Source organism: Taudactylus pleione, unplaced genomic scaffold (assembly GCF_031769625.1).
Source record: "Taudactylus pleione unplaced genomic scaffold, aTauple2 ptg000866l, whole genome shotgun sequence".
NCBI lineage: Eukaryota > Metazoa > Chordata > Amphibia > Anura > Myobatrachidae > Taudactylus > Taudactylus pleione.
Window position 1 is genome coordinate 235,557 of NW_028285268.1, and position 18,442 is coordinate 253,998.

The 18,442-nt window shown below is 51.4% G+C and overlaps 1 pseudogene; it reads right to left on the bottom strand.

The window, feature by feature from the left end:
* Positions 1-12,787: 12,787 nt before the first annotated feature.
* Positions 12,788-17,429, bottom strand: LOC148474227 (uncharacterized; annotated as a pseudogene).
* Positions 17,430-18,442: the final 1,013 nt, after the last annotated feature.

Here is an 18,442-nt window from a genome sequence, read left to right on the forward strand (position 1 = left end):
GAAGTGTAAGAGCGCTGAGAGGTGGGTGAGCAGTGTAAGAGCTGAGAGGTGGGGGAGCAGTGTATGAGAGCTGAGAGATGGGGGAGCAGTGTAAGAGAGCTGAGAAGTGGGGGAGCAGTGTAAGAGCTGAGAGGTGGGGGAGCAGTGTAAGAGAGCTGAGAGGTGGGGGAGCAGTGTAAGAGCGCTGAGAGGTGGGGGAGCAGTGTAATAGAGCTGAGAGGTGGGGGAGCAGTGTAAGAGAGCTGAGAGGTGGGGGAGCAGTGTAAGAGCTGAGAGGTGTGGGAGCAGAGTAAGAGTGCTGAGAGGTGGGGGAGCAGTGTAAGAGAGCTGAGAGGTGGGGGATCAGTGTAAGAGAGGTGAGAGGTGGGGAGGAGTGTAAGAGCGCTGAGAGGTGGGGGAGCAGTGTAAGAGAGCTGTGAGGTGGGGGAGCAGTGTAAGAGAGGTGAGAGGTAGGGGAGCAGTGTAAGAGAGCTGAGAGGTGGGGGAGCAGTGTAAGAGAGCTGAGAGGTGGGGGAGCAGTGTAAGAGCTGAGAGGTGGGGGAGCAGTGTAAGAGTGCTGAGAGGTGGGGGAGCAGTGTAAGAGAGCTGAGATTTGGGGGAGCAGTGTAAGAGCTGAGAGGTGGGGGAACAGTGTTAGAGTGCTGAGAGTTGGGAGGAGCAGTGTAAGAGAGCTGTGAGGTGGGGGAGCAGTGTAAGAGAGCTGAGAGTTGGGTGGAGCAGTGTAAGAGAGCTGAGAGGTGGGGGAGCAGTGTAAGAGAGCTGAGAGGTGGGGGAGCAGTGTAAGAGCTGAGAGGTGGGGGAGCAGTGTAAGAGTGCTGAGAGGTTGGGGAGCAGTGTAAGAGAGCTGAGAGGTGGGGGAGCAGTGTAAGAGCGCTGAGAGGTGGGGGAGCAGTGTAAGAGAGGTGAGAGGTGGGAGAGCAGTGTAAGAGAGCTGAGAGGTGGGGGAGCAGTGTAAGAGAGCTGAGAGGTGGGGGAGCAGTGTAAGAGTGCTGAGAGGTGGGGGAGCAGTGTAAGAGAGCTGAGAGGTGGGGGAGCAGTGTAAGAGCTGAGAGGTGGGGGAGCAGTGTAAGAGTGCTGAGAGTTGGGAGGAGCAGTGTAAGAGAGCTGTGACGTGGGTGAGCAGTGTAAGAGAGCTGAGAGTTGGGTGGAGTAGTGTAAGAGCGCTGAGAAGTGGGGGAGCAGTGTAAGAGCTGAGAGGTGGGGGAGCAGTGTAAGAGAGGTGAGAGGTGGTGGAGCAGTGTAAGAGAGCTGAGAGGTGGGGGAGCAGTGTAACAGAGCTGAGAGGTGGGGGAGCAGTGTAAGAGCGCTGAGAGGTGGGGGAGCAGTGTAAGAGCTGAGAGGTGGGGGAGCAGTGTAAGAGAGCTGTGAGGTGGGGGAGCAGTGTAAGAGAGCTGAGAGGTGGGGGAGCAGTGTAAGAGCGCTGAGAGGTGGGGGAGCAGTGTAAGAGAGCTGAGAGGTGGGGGAGCAGTGTAAGAGAGCTGAGAGGTGGGGGAGCATTGTAAGAGCTGAGAGGTGGCGGAGCAGTGTAAGAGCTGAGAGGTGGGGGAGCAGTTTAAGAGAGCAGAGAGGTTGGGGAGCAGTGTAAGAGAGCTGAGAGGTGGGGGAGCAGTGTAAGAGCGCTGATAGGTGGGGGTGCAGTGTAAGAGAGCTGTGAGGTGGGGGAGCAGTGTAAGAGAGCTGGGAGGTGGGTGAGCAGTGTAAGAGCTGAGAGGTGGGGGAGCAGTGTAAGAGAGCTGAGAGGTGGGGGAGCAGTGTAAGAGAGCTGAGAGGTGGGGGAGCAGTGTAAGAGCGCTGATAGGTGGGGGAGCAGTGTAAGAGAGCTGAGAGGTGGGGGAGCAGTGTAAGAGAGCTGAGAGGTGGGGGAGCAGTGTAAGAGCTGAGAGGTGGGGGAGCAGTGTAAGAGTGCTGAGAGGTGGGGGAGCAGTGTAAGAGAGCTGAGAGGTGGGGGAGCAGTGTAAGAGCTGAGAGGTGGGGGAGCAGTGTAAAAGTGCTGAGAGTTGGGAGGAGCAGTGTAAGAGAGCTGTGAGGTGGGGGAGCAGTGTAAGAGAGCTGAGAGTTGTGTGGAGCAGTGTAAGAGAGCTGAGAGGTGGGGGAGCAGTGTAAGAGAGCTGAGAGGTGGGGGAGCAGTGTAAGAGAGCTGTGAGGTGGGGGAGCAGTGTAAGAGCGCTGAGAGGTGGGTGAGCAGTGTAAGAGCTGAGAGGTGGGGGAGCAGTGTATGAGAGCTGAGAGATGGGGGAGCAGTGTAAGAGAGCTGAGAAGTGGGGGAGCAGTGTAAGAGCTGAGAGGTGGGAGAGCAGTGTAAGAGAGCTGAGAGGTGGGGGAGCAGTGTAAGAGCGCTGAGAGGTGGGGGAGCAGTGTAATAGAGCTGAGATGTGGGGGAGAAGTGTAAGAGAGCTGAGAGGTGGGGGAGCAGTGTAAGAGCTGAGAGGTGTGGGAGCAGAGTAAGAGTGCTGAGAGGTGGGGGAGCAGTGTAAGAGAGCTGAGAGGTGGGGGATCAGTGTAAGAGAGGTGAGAGGTGGGGAGGAGTGTAAGAGCGCTGAGAGGTGGGGGAGCAGTGTAAGAGAGCTGTGAGGTGGGGGAGCAGTGTAAGAGAGCTGAGAGGTGGGGGAGCAGTGTAAGAGAGCTGTGAGGTGGGGGAGCAGTGTAAGAGTGCTGTGAGGTGGGGGAGCAGTGTAAGAGCGCTGAGAGGTGGGGGAGCAGTGTAAGAGAGCTGAGAGGTGTGGGAGCAGTGTAAGAGCGCTGAGAGGAGGGGGAGCAGTGTAAGAGCTGAGAGGTGGGGGAGCAGTGTAAGAGAGCTGTGAGGTGGGGGAGCAGTGTAAGAGAGCTAAGAGGTGGGGGAGCAGTGTAAGAGAGCTGTGAGGTGGGGGAGCAGTGTAAGAGTGCTGAGAGGTGGGGGAGCAGTGTAAGAGAGTTGAGAGGTGGGGGAGCAGTGTAAGAGCGCTGAGAGGTGGGGGAGCAGTGTAAGAGCGCTGAGAGGTGGGAGAGCAGTGTAAGAGCTGAGAGGTGGGGGAGCAGTGTAAGAGCTGAGAGGTGAGGGAGCAGTGTAAGAGCGCTGAGAGATGGGGGAGCAGTGTAAGAGCTGAGAGGTGGGGGAGCAGTGTAAGAGCGCTGAGAGGTGGGGGAGCAGTGTAAGAGAGCTGAGAGGTGGGGGAGCAGTGTAAGAGCTGAGAGGTGGGGGAGCAGTGTAAGAGAGCTGAGAGGTGGGGGAGCAGTGTAAGAGAGGTGAGAGGTGGGGGAGCAGTGTAAGAGAGCTGAGAGGTGGGGGAGCAGTGTAAGAGAGCTGAGAGGTGGGGGAGCAGTGTAAGAGCTGAGAGGTGGGGGAGCAGTGTAAGAGTGCTGAGAGGTGGGGGAGCAGTGTAAGAGAGCTGAGATTTGGGGGAGCAGTGTAAGAGCTGAGAGGTGGGGGAACAGTGTTAGAGTGCTGAGAGTTGGGAGGTGCAGTGTAAGAGAGCTGTGAGGTGGGGGAGCAGTGTAAGAGAGCTGAGAGTTGGGTGGAGCAGTGTAAGAGAGCTGAGAGGTGGGGGAGCAGTGTAAGAGAGCTGAGAGGTGGGGGAGCAGTGTAAGAGCTGAGAGGTGGGGGAGCAGTGTAAGAGTGCTGAGAGGTTGGGGAGCAGTGTAAGAGAGCTGAGAGGTGGGGGAGCAGTGTAAGAGCGCTGAGAGGTGGGGGAGCAGTGTAAGAGAGGTGAGAGGTGGGAGAGCAGTGTAAGTGAGCTGTGAGGTGGGGGAGCAGTGTAAGAGAGCTGAGAGGTGGGGGAGCAGTGTAAGAGTGCTGAGAGGTGGGGGAGCAGTGTAAGAGAGCTGAGAGGTGGGTGAGCAGTGTAAGAGCTGAGAGGTGGGGGAGCAGTGTAAGAGTGCTGAGAGTTGGGAGGAGCAGTGTAAGAGAGCTGTGACGTGGGTGAGCAGTGTAAGAGAGCTGAGAGTTGGGTGGAGTAGTGTAAGAGCGCTGAGAAGTGGGGGAGCAGTGTAAGAGCTGAGAGGTGGGGGAGCAATGTAAGAGAGGTGAGAGGTGGTGGAGCAGTGTAAGAGAGCTGAGAGGTGGGGGAGCAGTGTAACAGAGCTGAGAGGTGGGGGAGCAGTGTAAGAGCGCTGAGAGGTGGGGGAGCAGTGTAAGAGCTGAGAGGTGGGGGAGCAGTGTAAGAGAGCTGTGAGGTGGGGGAGCAGTGTAAGAGAGCTGAGAGGTGGGGGAGCAGTGTAAGAGCGCTGAGAGGTGGGGGAGCAGTGTAAGAGAGCTGAGAGGTGGGGGAGCAGTGTAAGAGAGCTGAGAGGTGGGGGAGCATTGTAAGAGCTGAGAGGTGGGGGAGCAGTGTAAGAGCTGAGAGGTGGGGGAGCAGTTTAAGAGAGCAGAGAGGTTGGGGAGCAGTGTAAGAGAGCTGAGAGGTGGGGGAGCAGTGTAAGAGCGCTGATAGGTGGGGGTGCAGTGTAAGAGAACTGTGAGGTGGGGGAGCAGTGTAAGAGAGCTGGGAGGTGGGTGAGCAGTGTAAGAGCTGAGAGGTGGGGGAGCAGTGTAAGAGAGCTGAGAGGTGGGGGAGCAGTGTAAGAGAGCTGAGAGGTGGGGGAGCAGTGTAAGAGCGCTGATAGGTGGGGGAGCAGTGTAAGAGAGCTGAGAGGTGGGGGAGCAGTGTAAGAGAGCTGAGAGGTGGGGGAGCAGTGTAAGAGCTGAGAGGTGGGGGAGCAGTGTAAGAGTGCTGAGAGGTGGGGGAGCAGTGTAAGAGAGCTGAGAGGTGGGGGAGCAGTGTAAGAGCTGAGAGGTGGGGGAGCAGTGTAAAAGTGCTGAGAGTTGGGAGGAGCAGTGTAAGAGAGCTGTGAGGTGGGGGAGCAGTGTAAGAGAGCTGAGAGTTGTGTGGAGCAGTGTAAGAGAGCTGAGAGGTGGGGGAGCAGTGTAAGAGAGCTGAGAGGTGGGGGAGCAGTGTAAGAGAGCTGTGAGGTGGGGGAGCAGTGTAAGAGAGCTGAGAGGTGGGGGACCAGTGTAAGAGCTGAGAGGTGGGGGAGAAGTGTAAGAGCGCTGAGAGGTGGGTGAGCAGTGTAAGAGCTGAGAGGTGGGGGAGCAGTGTATGAGAGCTGAGAGATGGGGGAGCAGTGTAAGAGAGCTGAGAAGTGGGGGAGCAGTGTAAGAGCTGAGAGGTGGGGGAGCAGTGTAAGAGAGCTGAGAGGTGGGGGAGCAGTGTAAGAGCGCTGAGAGGTGGGGGAGCAGTGTAATAGAGCTGAGAGGTGGGGGAGCAGTGTAAGAGAGCTGAGAGGTGGGGGAGCAGTGTAAGAGCTGAGAGGTGTGGGAGCAGAGTAAGAGTGCTGAGAGGTGGGGGAGCAGTGTAAGAGAGCTGAGAGGTGGGGGATCAGTGTAAGAGAGGTGAGAGGTGGGGAGGAGTGTAAGAGCGCTGAGAGGTGGGGGAGCAGTGTAAGAGAGCTGTGAGGTGGGGGAGCAGTGTAAGAGAGCTGAGAGGTGGGGGAGCAGTGTAAGAGAGCTGTGAGGTGGGGGAGCAGTGTAAGAGTGCTGTGAGGTGGGGGAGCAGTGTAAGAGCGCTGAGAGGTGGGGGAGCAGTGTAAGAGAGCTGAGAGGTGGGGGAGCAGTGTAAGAGCGCTGAGAGGAGGGGGAGCAGTGTAAGAGCTGAGAGGTGGGGGAGCAGTGTAAGAGAGCTGTGAGGTGGGGGAGCAGTGTAAGAGAGCTGAGAGGTGGGGGAGCAGTGTAAGAGAGCTGTGAGGTGGGGGAGCAGTGTAAGAGTGCTGAGAGGTGGGGGTGCAGTGTAAGAGCGCTGAGAGGTGGGGGAGCAGTGTAAGAGCTGAGAGGTGGGGGAGCAGTGTAAGAGCACTAGGAGGTGGGGGAGCAGTGTAAGAGCACTAGGAGGTGGGGGAGCATTGTAAGAGAGCTTAGAGGTGGGTGAGCAGTGTAAGAGAGCTGAGAGGTGGGGGAGCAGTGTAATAGAGCTTAGAGGTGGGGAAGCAGTGTATGAGAGCTGTGAGGTGGGGGGGCATTGTAAGAGAGGTGGGAGGAGCAATGTAGAAGAGCTGAGAACTGGGGGGAGCAGTGTAAGCGAACTGAGAAATGGGAGGAGCAGTGTAAGAGAGCTGATAAATGGGAGGAGCAGTGTAAGAGTACTGAGAAATGGGGGAGCAGTGTCAGAGATCTGAGAGTTTGGTGGAGCAGTGTAATAGAGCTGAGAGGTGGGGGAGCAGTGTATGAGAGCTGTGAGGTGGGGGAGCTTTGTAAGAGAGGTGGGAGGTGGGGGAGCAGTGTAAGAGAGCTGAGAGGTAGTGGAGCAGTGTAAGAGAGCTGAGAGGTGGGGGAGCAGTGTAATAGAGCTGAGAGGTGGGGGAGCAGTGTATGAGAGCTGTGAGGTGGGGGAGCATTGTAAGAGAGGTGGGAGGAGCAATGTAGAAGAGCTGAGAACTGGGGGGAGCAGTGTAAGTGAACTGAGAAATGGGAGGAGCAGTGTAAGAGAGCTGAGAATTGGGTGGAGCAGTGTAAGAGAGCTGAGAGGTGGGGGAGCAGTGTAAGAGAGCTGAGAGGTGCGGGAGCAGTGTAATAGAGCTGAGAGGTGGGGGAGCAGTGTATGCGAGCTGTGAGGTGGGGGAGCATTGTAAGAGAGGTGGGAGGAGCAATGTAGAAGAGCTGAGAACTGGGGGGAGCAGTGTAAGTGAACTGAGAAATGGGAGGAGCAGTGTAAGAGAGCTGAGAGTTGGGTGGAGCAGTGTAAAAGAGCTGAGAGATGTGGAGGACGAGTGTAAGGGAGCTGAGCGGTGGGGGAGCAGCGTAACGTGATGAGAGGTGTGAGGAGCAGTGTAATAGTGATGAGAGGTGTGAGGAGCAGTGTAGGAGAGCTGATAAATGCAGATGGATGTATATATTGCAGATGTTGGTGGATCATACCCAGGGTGTACTATCTTCCATTTAAATCCAGGCTTGATGCAATTTAATTGATGGTTCATACTAATACATTTCTGTGCATTCTAATTGATAATAATCTGCTGACCCCAATTGTTTGCCATCCCTATCAAGCTTCTCCAGGACCTAAACTTTGTTCTGTATCATGTCTTGTTGTATCTTGTTACTCGCCTGTAACCTGCTTTACTATCAGTTGTTTGTTTCCTTTTTTGTCTAGTTCCCTATGTGTATCTGCCCTATTAGTGATCTTCTGGTAATTCATGCCTAACACCTGAGTACCAGTAAGCCTGTACAATATTGGGGAAAGGGTGCAGCTATGGGGACGGCCATGCTAGCCATTTCCAATGCAAAATGCTGGATGCTAATATTGTATTGTGTAACAGCATAAGGAAGCTGGATGAGAAAGGACAGCTGGATGCGGAGGGTCAGTGTAATAGCTGGATGAGGAGTGTCAGTGTAAGTGAGCTGCATGAGTAGGGACAGTGTAAGAGAGCTGCCTGAGTAGGGTCAGTGTAAGAGCTGGATGAGGAGGAACAGTGTAAGAGAGCTGGATGGGGAAGGTCAGTGTAAGAGCTGGATAAGGGGGATCAGTGTAAGAGAGCTGGATGGGGAAGGTCAGTGTAAGAGCTGGATAGTGAAGGTCAGTGTAAGAGAACTGGATGAGTAGGGTCAGTGTAAGAGCTGGATGGGGAAGGTCAGTGTAAGAGAGCTGGATGGGGAAGGTCAGTGTAAGAGCTGGATAAGGGGGGTCAGTGTAAGAGAGCTGGATGGGGAAGGTCAGTGTAAGAGCTGGATAGGGAAGGTCAGTGTAAGAGAACTGGATGAGTAGGGTCAGTGTAAGAGCTGGATGGGGAAGGTCAGTGTAAGAGAGCTGGATGAGGAGGGTCAGTGTAAGTGAGCTGCCTGAGTAGAGTCGGTGTAAGAGAGCAGGATAAGGGGGGTCAGTGTAAGAACTGGATGAGAAGGGTCAGTGTAAGAGAGCTGGATGGGAAAGGTCAGTGTAAGAGCTGGATGGGGAAGGTCAGTGTAAGAGCTGGATAAGTAGGGTCAGTGTAAGATAGATGGATAAGGGAGGTCAGTATAAGAGAGATGGATAAAGTAGGTCAGTATAAGTAAGCTGGATGAGGAGGGACAGTGTAAAAGAGCTGGATGGGGAAGGTCAGTGTAAGAGTTGGATGGGGAAGGTCAGCATAAGAGAGCTGGATGAGGTGGGTCAGTGTAAGAGCTGGATAGGGAAGGTCAGTGTAAGAGAACTGGATGAGTAGAGTCAGTGTAAGAGCTGGATGGGAAAGGTCAGTGTAAGAGCTGGATGAGGTGGGTCAGTATAAGAGCTGGATGGGGAAGGTCAGTGTAAGAGAGCTGAATGAGGAGGGTCAGTGTAAGTGAGCTGCCTGAGTAGATTCAGTGTAATACAGCTGGATAAGGGGGGTCAGTGTAAGAGAGCTGGATAGGGAAGGTCAGTGTAAGAACTGGATGAGTAGGGTCAGTGTAAGAGAGCTGGATGGGAAAGGTCAGTGTAAGAGCTGGATGGGGAAGGTCAGTGTAAGAGAACTGGATAGGGAAGGTCAGTGTAAGAGAACTGGATGAGTAGGGTCAGTGTAAGAGAGCTGAATGGGAAAGGTCAGTGTAAGAGCTGGATGAGTAGGGTCAGTGTAAGAGCTGGATAGGGAAGGTCAGTGTAAGAGAACTGGCTGAGTAGGGTCAGTGTAAGAGAGCTGGATGGGAAAGGTCAGTGCAAGAGCTGGATGAGTAGGGTCAGTGTAAGAGAGATGGATAAGGGAGGTCAGTGTAAGAGAGATGGATAAAGAAGGTCAGTATAAGTAAGCTGGATGAGGAGGGACAGTGTAAGAGAGCTGGATGGGGAAGGTCAGTGTAAGAGTTGGATGGGGAAGGTCAGTATAAGAGAGCTGGTTGAGGTGGGCCAGTGTAAGAGCTGGATAGGGAAGGTCAGTGTAAGAGAACTGGATGAGTAGGGTCAGTGTAAGAGCTGGATAGGGAAGGTCAGTGTAAGAACTGGATAGGGAAGGTCAGTGTAAGAGAACTGGATTAGTAGGGTCAGTGTAAGAGAGCTGGATGGGAAAGGTCAGTGTAAGAGCTGGATGAGGTGGGTCAGTGTAAGAGCTGGATAGGGAAGGTCAGTGTAAGAGAACTGGATGAGGTGGGTCACTGTAAGAGCTGGATAGGGAAGGTCAGTGTAAGAGAACTGGATGAGTAGGGTCAGTGTAAGAGAGCTGGATGGGAAACGTCAGTGTAAGAGCTGGATGAGGTGGGTCAGTGTAAGAGCTGGATGGGGAAGGTCAGTGTAAGAAAGCTGAATGAGGAGGGTCAGTGTAAGAGCTGGATGGGGAAGGTCAGTGTAAGAGAGCTGAATGAGGAGGGTCAGTGTAAGAGCTGGATGGAGAAAGTCAGTGTAAGAGAGCTGGATAAGGAGGGTCAGTGTAAGAGAGCTGGATGAGGAGGGACAGTGTAAGAGCTGGATGAGGAGGGTCAGTGTAAGAGAACTGGATGGGGAAGGTCAGTGTAATAGCTGGATGAGAAGGGACAGTATAAGAGAGCTGGATGAGAAGGGACAGCTGGATGAGGAGGGTCAGTGTAAGAGAGCTGGATGGGGAAGGTCAGTGTAAGGGCTGGATGAGGAGGGACAGTATAAGAGAGCTGGATGAGAAGGGACAGCTGGATGAGGAGGGTCAGTGTAAGAGAGCTGGATGGGGAAGGTCAGTGTAAGGGCTGGATGGGGATGGTCAGTGTAAGAGAGCTGGATGAGGAGGGACAGTGTAAGAGAGCTGGATAAGGAGGGTCAGTGTAAGAGCTGGATGAGGAGGGACAGTGTAAGAGAGCTGGATGAGGAGGGACAGTGTAAGAGCTGGATGAGGAGGGTCAGTGTAAGAGAGCTGGATGGGGAAGGTCAGTGTAATAGCTGGATGAGAAGGGACAGCTGGATGAGGAGGGTCAGTGTAAGAGCTGGATGATGACGGACAATGTAAGAGCTGGATGGGGAGGGTCAGTGTAAGAGAGATGGATGAGGAGGGTCAGTGTAAGAGCTGGATGAGGAGGGACAATGTAAGAGAGCTGGATGAGGAGGGACAGTGTAAGAGAGCTGGATGAGGAAGGTCAGTGTAAGAGGTGGATGAGGAGGGTCAGTGTAAGAGAGCTGGATGGGGAAGGTCAGTGTAAGAGCTGGATGAGGAGGGTCAGTGTAAGAGCTGGATGAGGAGGGACAGTGTAAGAGAGCTGGATAAGGAGGGTCAGTGTAAGAGAGCTGGATGAGAAGGGACAGTGTAAGAGAGCTGGATGAGGAGGGTCAGTGTAAGAGGTGTATGAGGAGGGTCAGTGTAAGAGAGCTGGATGGGGAAGGTCAGTGTAAGAGCTGGATGAGGAGGGTTAGTGTAAGAGATGGATGAGGAGGGTCAGTATAAGAGCTGGATGAGGAGGGTCAGTGTAAGAGAGATGGATAAGGAGGGACAGTGTAAGAGGTGGATGAGGAGGGTCAGTGTAAGAGAGATGGATGAGGAGGGTCAGTGTAAGAGAGATGGATGAGGAGGGACAGTGTAAGAGAGCTGGATGAGGAGGGTCAGTGTAAGAGCTGGATGAGGAGGGACAATGTAAGAGAGCTGGATGAGGAGGGACAGTGTAAGAGCTGGATGGGGAAGGTCAGTGTAAGAGAGCTGGATGAGGAGGGTCAGTGTAAGAGGTGGATGAGGAGGGTCAGTGTAAGAGAGCTGGATGAGGAGGGTCAGTGTAAGAGGTGGATGAGGAGGGTCAGTGTAAGAGAGCTGGATGGGGAAGGTCAGTGTAAGAGCTGGATGAGGAGGGTCAGTGTAAGAGAGCTGGATGAGGAGGGTCAGTGTAAGAGAGCTGGATGTGGAGGATCAGTGTAAGAGAGCTGGATGAGGAGGGACAGTGTAAGAGAGCTGGATGAGGAGGGACAGTGTAAGAGAGCTGGATGAGGAGGGTCAGTGTAAGAGGTGGATGAGGAGGGTCAGTGTAAGAGAGCTGGATGGGGAAGGTCAGTGTAAGAGCTGGATGAGGAGGGTCAGTGTAAGAGAGCTGGATGGGGAAGGACAGTGTAAGAGAGCTGGATTGGGAAGGTCAGTGTAAGAGAGCTGGAAGGGAAAGGTCAGTGTAAGAAAGCTGGATTGGGAAGGTCAGTGTAAGAGCTGGATGGGGAAGGTCAGTGTAAGAGCTGGATGAGGAGGGTCAGTGTAAGAGCTGGATGAGGAGGTTCAGTGTAAGAGCTGGATGGGGAAGGTCAGTGTAAGAGAGCTCGATGGGGAAGGTCAGTGTAAGAGCTGGATAAGGAGAGTCAGTGTAAGAGAGCTGGATTTGGAACGGCAGTGTAAGAGAACTGGATGGGATATGTCAGTGTAAGAGAGCTGGATGAGGAGGGTCAGTGTAAGAGAGCTGGATGAGGAGGGTCAGTGTAAGAGAGCTGGATGAGGAGGATCAGTGTAAGAGAGCTGGATGAGGAGGGACAGTGTAAGAGAGCTGCATGAGGAGGGACAGTGTAAGAGAGCTGGATGAGGAGGGTCAGTGTAAGAGGTGGATGAGGAGGGTCAGTGTAAGAGAGCTGGATGGGGAAGGTCAGTGTAAGAGCTGGATGAGGAGGGTCAGTGTAAGAGAGCTGGATGGGGAAGGACAGTGTAAGAGAGCTGGATTGGGAAGGTCAGTGTAAGAGAGCTGGAAGGGAAAGGTCAGTGTAAGAAAGCTGGATTGGGAAGGTCAGTGTAAGAGCTGGATGGGGAAGGTCAGTGTAAGAGCTGGATGAGGAGGGTCAGTGTAAGAGCTGGATGAGGAGGTTCAGTGTAAGAGCTGGATGGGGAAGGTCAGTGTAAGAGAGCTGGATGGGGAAGGTCAGTGTAAGAGCTGGATAAGGAGAGTCAGTGTAAGAGAGCTGGATTTGGAACGGCAGTGTAAGAGAACTGGATGGGATATGTCAGTGTAAGAGAGCTGGATGGGGAAGGTCAGTGTAAGAGCTGGATAAGGAGAGTCAGTGTAAGAGAGCTGGATTTGGAACGGCAGTGTAAGAGAACTGGATGGGATAGGTCAGTGTAAGACAGCTGGATGAGGAGGGACTCTTTAAAAGTGCTGCATAGAGAGGTTCAGTATAAGATTGTTGGATGGAGGGGTGCAGTATGACTGTAGAGGGGCGCAGTGTTAGCAAGCTGGATGGAGGGGGGCAGTGTGAGTGAGCTGGATGGAAGGAGCAGTGTTAGCAAGCTTAATGGAGGGGACAGTTTGAGGGGGAAGGATGGAGCAGAGCACGGAGAGCGAGTTGGATGGAGGGAGGCAGTGTGAACAAGCTGTATGGAAAGGGGCAGTGTGAGCGAGCTGGATGTAGGGCGCAGTGTTAGCAAGCTTTATGGAGGGAGTAATGTTTACAATCTGGATGGAGTAGGGCAGTGCAAGTGAGCTGGTTAGAGAGAGCAATGTGAGCGAACTGGATGGAAGAGAGCAGTGTGAGCAAGGTGGATGGAGGGGGGCATTTTGAGTGAGCTCTGTTGAGGGGAGTAGTGTGGATGGAAGGGAGCAAGGTAAATGGACAGGGCAGTGTTAGCAAGCTTAATGGAAGAGGGCAGTGTGAGCGAGCTGGGTGGAGGGTGCAATGTGAGCGAGCTGGATGGAGGAGGGTAGTGTGAACATGCTGTATGGAGGGGAGCAGTGTGAGCAACCGGAATGGAGGGGGACAGTGAGCTGAATTTAGGGAGCAATGTGAGCAAGCTGGATGGAGGGGGCATTGTAAGTGAGCTGGATGGAGGGGGCACTGTGAGGGAGCTGGATGGAAGGGGCAGTGTGAGGGAGCAGGATGGAAGGGGCAGTGTGAGTGAGCTGGATGGAGGGGGCAGTGTGAGTGAGCTTTATGGAGGGAGGGCAGTGTGAGCAAGCTGTATGGAGGAGGGCAGTGTGAGCAAACTATATGGATGGGAGGATTGTGAGTGAGCTGAGTGGAGAGAGGCAGTGTGAGCAAACTGTATGGAGGGGAGCAGTGTGTGCAAGCTGGATGGAAGGAAGTAGTGTGAGCAATCTGAATGGAGGGAGCAATGTGAGCAAGCTGGATGGAGGGGGCAGTGTGAGTGAGCTGGATGGAGGGGGCAGCGTGAGTAAGCTGGATGGAGGGGGCAGCGTGAGTGAGCTGGATGGAGGGGGCAGCGTGAGTGAGCTGGATGGAGGGGGCAGCGTGAGTGAGCTGGATGGAGGGGGCAGCGTGAGTGAGCTGGATGGAGGGGGCAGCGTGAGTGAGCTGGATGGAGGGGGCAGCGTGAGTGAGCTGGATGGAGGGGGCAGCGTGAGTGAGCTGGATGGAGGGAGCAGCGTGAGTGAGCTGGATGGAGGGGGCAGCGTGAGTGAGCTGGATGGAGGGGGCAGCGTGAGTGAGCTGGATGGAGGGGGCAGCGTGAGTGAGCTGGATGGAGGGAGCAGCGTGAGTGAGCTGGATGGAGGGGGCAGCGTGAGTGAGCTGGATGGAGGGGGCAGCGTGAGTGAGCTGGATGGAGGGGGCAGTGTGAGTGAGCTGGATGGAGGGGGCAGTGTGAGTGAGCTGGATGAGGGAGGTGTGAGTGAGCTGGATGGAGGGAGCAGTGTGAGTGAGCTGGATGGAGGGAGCAGTGTGAGTGAGCTGGATGGAGGGGGCAGTGTGAGTGAGCTGGATGGAGGGGGCAGTGTGAGTGAGCTGGATGGAGGGGGCAGTGTGAGTGAGCTGGATGGAGGGGGCAGTGTGAGTGAGCTGGATGGAGGGAGCAGTGTGAGTGAGCTGGATGGAGGGGGCAGTGTGAGTGAGCTGGATGGAGGGGGCAGTGTGAGTGAGCTGGATGGAGGGGGCAGTGTGAGTGAGCTGGATGGAGGAAGCAGTGTGAGTGAGCTGGATGGAGGGCGCAGTGTGAGTGAGCTGGATGGAGGGATCAGTGTGAGTGAGCTGGAAGGAGGGGGCAGTGTGAGTGAGCTGGATGGAGGGAGCAGTGTGAGTGAGCTGGATGGAGGGGGCAGTGTGAGTGAGCTGGATGGAGGGGGCAGTGTGAGTGAGCTGGATGGAGGGGGCAGTGTGAGTGAGCTGGATGGAGGGGGCAGAGTGAGTGAGCTGGATGGAGGGGGCAGTGTGAGTGAGCTGGATGGAGTGGGCAGTGTGAGTGAGCTGGATGGAGGGAGCAGTGTGAGTGAGCTGGATGGAGGGAGCAGTGTGAGTGAGCTGGATGGAAGGGGCAGTGTGAGTGAGCTGGATGGAGGGAGCTGTGTGAGTGAGCTGGATGAAGGGAGCAGTGTGAGTGAGCTAGATGGAGGGGGCAGTGTGAGTGAGCTAGATGGAGGGGGCAGTGTGAGTGAGCTGGATGGAGGGGGCAGTGTGAGTGAGCTGGATGGAGGGAGCAGTGTGAGTGAGCTGGATGGAGGGAGCAGTGTGAGTGAGCTGGATGGAGGGAGCAGTGTGAGTGAGCTGGATGGAGGGGGCAGTGTGAGTGAGCTGGCTGGAGGGGGCAGTGTGAGTGAGCTGGCTGGAGGGGGCAGTGTGAGTGAGCTGGATGGAGGGGGCTGTGTGAGTGAGCTGGATGGAGGGGGCAGTGTGAGTGAGCTGGATGGAGGGGGCAGTGTGAGTGAGCTGGATGGAGGGAGCAGTGTGAGTGCGCTGGAGGGAGGGGGCAGTGTGAGTGAGCTGGATGGAGGGGGCAGTGTGAGTGAGCTGGATGGAGGGGAGCAGTGTGAGTGAGCTGGATGGAGGGGGCAGTGTGAGTGAACTGGATGGAGGGGGCAGTGTGAGTGAGCTGGATGGAGGGGGCAGTGTGAGTGAGCTGGATAGAGGGGACTCTGCATGGGAGCTGAGTCGTGGGGAATCCGTCACTCCCCTTTGCTTGCACTCCTCCTCACATTTTGTTCTTCAGCCTTTTTGCTCATCTCTTCAGCATTGTTTTACTGCCCCTCGTCCCTCTGCTGTCTGTCTGTCCCTCTGCGTTGTCTGTCAGCTTATTATGAAGAATAAACCTCGCCTGCAGTCTGTCTGTCTGTGTGTGGTAGGTGGTCTCTCTATTTCTCTGTAGCATCCCCCCCCTTACAACCTAGATGCAGTGTGAATGTTAAGCATAGGGAATGCACAATGTCTGTCGCTGTCAGAGAATGGAGAATGTTTTATTCTCAGCTACCTGCATTTTATCTAGACGGATAGTCCTGGACTGTACCATAGTGTATACTGTATAGTATTGTCATTTCCATGAATAGCTCAGTCTTCTGATCAGGGGATGTCTGCTCACCCCCTTCCTGTCTCACATCCCACCATTACTAATCAGCATATATTTCAGCTACATCTACATGTAATTATTACATAGAAGCCTCTCTATTACGCCACCTATTCTGTATATTGTTCCATACAATCTGCCATTAACTGTGCCTGTTACTATATATAATATTTCTGTATACAGAAAGTCATCTTATTACTTGTCATAACCCCAACTTAAAACTCCTACTATTACCCCATATTCCCACCATACTCATCCATATAACCCCTTCTTATAAATCCTCATATCATCCCATATACCCACCATACCTCATCCATATAACCCCTCCTTATAACTCCTCATATCATCCCATATACCCACCGTAACTCATCCATATAACCCCTCCTTATAAATCCTCATATCATCCCATATATCCACCATAACTCATCCATATAACCTCTCTTTATAACTTCTCATATCATCCCATATACCCACTATAACTCATCCATATAACCTCTCTTTATAACTTCTCATATCATCTCATATATCCACCATAACTCATCCATATAACCCCTCCTTATAACTCCTCATATCATCCCATATACCCACCATAACTCATCCATATAACCCCTCCTTATAACTCCTCATATCATCCCATATACCCACTATAACTCATCCATATAACCCCTCCTTATAACTCCTCATATCATCCCATATACCCACCATAACTCATCCATATAACCCCTCCTTATAACTCCTCATATCATCCCATATACCCACCGTAACTCATCCATATAACCTCTCCTTATAACTCCTCATATCATCCCATATTCCCACCATAACTCCTCCATATAACCCCTCCTTATAACTCCTCATATCATCCCATATACCCACCGTCACTCCTCCATATAACCTCTCCCTATAACTCATATCATTCCATATACCCACTATAACTCATCCATATAACCCCTCCTTATAACTCCTCATATCATCCCATATAATTTCTCACTATAGCTCCTTATGTCATCCAGTGTACCCACAATAACTCATCAATTTAACCCTTCCTGTAACTCCTATTATTCTATATAACTTTTTCTATAACTCCTCATATAAATACATATTTCCACAATTCTCATCAGTATTATTCCTCCCTATAACTACTCATATCACTCTTTATACCCACCATAACTTCTCTTTATAACTCCTATTACTCCATGTTCCCACCATAACTTATCCACTCTATATAATTCATGTTACTCTACATAGTCAATCAATATAATCCTCCTACTGTATTACTCCATGAAACCCTAACCTCTCCTTATAACTCCTCATATCACCTTATATACCCACCATAACTCATCCATATAATCCCTCCCTATAACTCCATTCACATCATCCCATATACACACTGTAACTCATCCATATAACTCCTCATATCATCTCATATACCCACTGCAACTCATTCATAAAACCCTTCCTTATAACTCCATTCATATCATCCCATATACCCAACGTAACTCATCCATATAACCTATCCTTCTAATTCCTCATATCACCTTATATACCCACCATAACTCATCCATATAATCCCTCCCTATAACTCCTCATATCATCCCATATACCCACCGTAATTCATCCATATAACCTCTCCTTATAACTCCTCAAATCATCCCATATACCCACTGTAACTCATCCATATAACCTCTCCTTATAACTCCTCAAATCATCCCATATACCCACCGAAACTCATCCATATAACTCCTCATATCATCCCATATACAAACTGTAACTCATCCATATAACTCCTCATATCATCTCATATACCCACTGTAACTCATTCATATAACCCCTCCTTATAACTCCATTCATATCATCCCATATAACCAACGTAACTCATCCATATAACCCCTCCTTATAACTCCTCATATCATCCCATATACCCACCATATCTCATCCATTTAACCCCTCCTTATAACTCCTCATATCATCCCATATAACCACTGTAACTCATCCATATAACCTCTCCCTATAACTCCTCATATCATCCCATATACCCACTATAACTCATCCATATAATTTCTGCCTATAACTCCTTATATCATCCCATATACCCACCATAGCTCATCCATATAATTTCTCCCTATAGCTCCTTATGTCATCCAGTATACCCACAATAACTCATCAATTTAACCCTTCCTTATAACTCCTTATATCATCCCATATACCCACCATAACTCATCCATATAACCCCTCCTTATAACTCCTCATATCATCCCATATACCCACCATAACTCATCCATATAACCCCTCCTTATAACTCCTCATATCATCTTATATACTCACCATAACTCATCCATATAATTTCTCCCTATAACTCCTCATATCATCCCATATACCCACCATAACTCATCCATATAATTTCTCCCTATAGCTCCTTATGTCATCCAGTGTACCCACAATAAATTAATCAATTTAACCATTCCTGTAACTCCTATTATTCTATATAACTTTTTCTATAACTCCTCATATAAATACATATTTCCACAATTCTCATCAGTATTATTCCTCCCTATAACTACTCATATCACTCTTTATACCCACCATAACTTCTCTTTATAACTCCTATTACTCCATGTTCCCACCATAATTTATCCACTCTATATAATTCTTGTTACTCTACATAGTCAATCAATATAATCCTCCTACTCTATTACTCCATGAAACCCTTCTTTATAATTCCTCCTATTAATCCAGATAACCACTCACTATAAATCCTCATGTTACTCCATACAACCCCTCTCTATATTCCCATAATACTCCATATAACCCCTTCTTCTAACTCCCTATATTACTCCATATAATCCCTTCATACTGTATAACTCCACATACTACTCCATATGATTCCTTCATATAACTCTCCATACTACTCCATATATTTCATTCTAATAACTACTATACTACTCCATGTAACATTTTCATATAACTCTCGATAATACATTTTCTAACCTCTTAATATAATTCCCCATACTACTCCATATAATCCCTTCATATAACAACCCGTACTACTCCATATAACCCCTTCATATAACTCCCCATACTGCTCCAAATAATCCCTTCATATAACTCCCAATACTACTCCATATATTTCCTTCATATAACTCCTCATACTACTCCATATAACCTCTTCATATAACTCCCCATACTGCTCCAAATAATCCCTTCATATAACTCCCCATACTGCTCCATATAAACCCTTCATATAAATCCCCATACTGCTCCAAATAATCCATTCATATGACTCCCCATACTAATCCATATAACCTGTTCAGATAAATCCCCATACTGCTCCAAATAATCCCTTCATATAACT